We start from the raw sequence: 2,500 nt of genomic DNA, 5'->3' as shown, positions 1-2,500 counted from the left end.
GCTGGGGCCATGCTAATCTCTGTATCGTTCCAATTTTATTATACGTGTTGCCGTAGCGAACACAAGGGCTGGGGTGGAGAGCACCCGCCTTTGTACCCGGGCGGGAAGGGGGAGCCAGGCGACTCGCGGTTTGGGGCCGGGAAGCCTGTCCCACTCCCTGCCCGTTGGTGGTGAGGCCGGGGGCCTCCCCTGGAGAGACTCTAGCGCCTCTCTTACGCCAATCGTCCGTGCCACCATGGCAGACAGGGACACCTCACCCCATCCCCATGCCGGGCAGAGGCATGCTGGGGGAATGTGCAAATCCGGAGCGGTAATCAATCAACCAGAGTCCCGAGTGTCATTGGAAAACGGAGCAGAAATCCACTACAATCCCCGAGACGCCGAAGAAGTGGGCAGAGATGCTTCCCCCTGCCCTTACGGCCCCCTCCCATGAGCCATTAACGATGACTCCATACCTGGTCTGCAGTCATTAGCTCACAATGTGGGCTGCACGACGTGCGTGAACTGTAGATTTCTCCTCTGCACCTGTCTTGAACACGTCACTGGCTCTAAGCCTTGGTGGGAAATTTGATACCGAATTGCACCATTATAAAAATCTCTTGTGAGAAATGACAATCGGTCATCTGCATTGGAAAACGGAGCAGAAATCCACTACAATCCCCGAGACGCCGAAGAAGTGGGCAGAGATGCTTCCCCCTGCCCTTACGGCCCCCTCCCATGAGCCATTAACGATGACTCCATACCTGGTCTGCAGTCATTAGCTCACAATGTGGGCTGCACGACGTGCGTGAACTGTAGATTTCTCCTCTGCACCTGTCTTGAACACGTCACTGGCTCTAAGCCTTGGTGGGAAATTTGATACCGAATTGCACCATTATAAAAATCTCTTGTGAGAAATGACAATCGGTCATCTGCACGCTTACGGCCCCCTCCCATGAGCCATTAACGATGACTCCATACCTGGTCTGCAGTCATTAGCTCACAATGTGGGCTGCACGACGTGCGTGAACTGTAGATTTCTCCTCTGCACCTGTCTTGAACACGTCACTGGCTCTAAGCCTTGGTGGGAAATTTGATACCGAATTGCACCATTATAAAAATCTCTTGTGAGAAATGACAATCGGTCATCTGCACGCCTCCCCCCCCCCCCAAAAAAAAAAAAGAACAAAAACGGCGGGAAAATCGACCGACGCCGGAAGGGGTCGAGAGATCCGCTGCGACGCAGGAGTGTGAGAGGACTCGACGCCACCGAGCACGGGCGCGAGAGGGAGACACCGCCCGCGACGCAAGCACCAGATGCCCGCGAGGCCAAGGGGAACCGGCGCGCTGCGGAGAACCTGACCAAAATATGGAACGCTTCACGAATTTGCGTGTCATCCTTGCGCTGGGGCCATGCTAATCTCTGTATCGTTCCAATTTTATTATACGTGTTGCCGTAGCGAACACAAGGGCTGGGGTGGAGAGCACCCGCCTTTGTACCCGGGCGGGAAGGGGGAGCCAGGCGACTCGCGGTTTGGGGCCGGGAAGCCTGTCCCACTCCCTGCCCGTTGGTGGTGAGGCCGGGGGCCTCCCATGGAGAGACTCTAGCGCCTCTCTTACGCCAATCGTCCGTGCCACCATGGCAGACAGGGACACCTCACCCCATCCCCATGCCGGGCAGAGGCATGCTGGGGGAATGTGCAAATCCGGAGCGGTAATCAATCAACCGGAGTCCCGAGTGTCATTGGAAAACGGAGCAGAAATCCACTACAATCCCCGAGACGCCGAAGAAGTGGGCAGAGATGCTTCCCCCTGCCCTTACGGCCCCCTCCCATGAGCCATTAACGATGACTCCATACCTGGTCTGCAGTCATTAGCTCACAATGTGGGCTGCACGACGTGCGTGAACTGTAGATTTCTCCTCTGCACCTGTCTTGAACACGTCACTGGCTCTAAGCCTTGGTGGGAAATTTGATACCGAATTGCACCATTATAAAAATCTCTTGTGAGAAATGACAATCGGTCATCTGCACGCTTACGGCCCCCTCCCATGAGCCATTAACGATGACTCCATACCTGGTCTGCAGTCATTAGCTCGCAATGTGGGCTGCACGACGTGCGTGAACTGTAGATTTCTCCTCTGCACCTGTCTTGAACACGTCACTGGCTCTAAGCCTTGGTGGGAAATTTGATACCGAATTGCACCATTATAAAAATCTCTTGTGAGTGGAGAGCACCCGCCTTTGTACCCGGGCGGGAAGGGGGAGCCAGGCGACTCGCGGTTTGGGGCCGGGAAGCCTGTCCCACTCCCTGCCCGTTGGTGGTGAGGCCGGGGGCCTCCCCTGGAGAGACTCTAGCGCCTCTCTTACGCCAATCGTCCGTGCCGTACCTGGTCTGCAGTCATTAGCTCACAATGTGGGCTGCACGACGTGCGTGAACTGTAGATTTCTCCTCTGCACCTGTCTTGAACACGTCACTGGCTCTAAGCCTTGGTGGGAAATTTGATACCGAATTGCACCAT

The 2,500-nt window shown here is 55.6% G+C and overlaps 2 non-coding genes across 2 annotated transcripts in view; both read right to left on the bottom strand.

Annotated features, from left to right (window-relative positions):
* The window catches only part of LOC136765478 (U6 spliceosomal RNA), a 104-nt gene extending 41 nt beyond the window's left edge, over nucleotides 1-63 (bottom strand). Inside the window, exon 1 of the small nuclear RNA XR_010821670.1 lies at nucleotides 1-63. This exon is cut by the window's left edge and continues 41 nt beyond it. This is a non-coding gene — a small nuclear RNA (U6 spliceosomal RNA).
* Nucleotides 64-1,342: 1,279 nt separating this feature from the next.
* LOC136765476 (U6 spliceosomal RNA) lies at nucleotides 1,343-1,446 on the bottom strand. The gene has a single exon (XR_010821668.1). It is a non-coding gene; the product is annotated as a U6 spliceosomal RNA (small nuclear RNA).
* Between the last annotated feature and the right edge of the window lie 1,054 nt (nucleotides 1,447-2,500).

Source organism: Amia ocellicauda, chromosome 12, assembly GCF_036373705.1.
Source record: "Amia ocellicauda isolate fAmiCal2 chromosome 12, fAmiCal2.hap1, whole genome shotgun sequence".
NCBI classification, from domain to species: domain Eukaryota; kingdom Metazoa; phylum Chordata; class Actinopteri; order Amiiformes; family Amiidae; genus Amia; species Amia ocellicauda.
The sequence above is the reverse complement of the archived record's forward strand: the minus strand, read 5'-3'. Positions and strand labels throughout refer to the sequence as shown.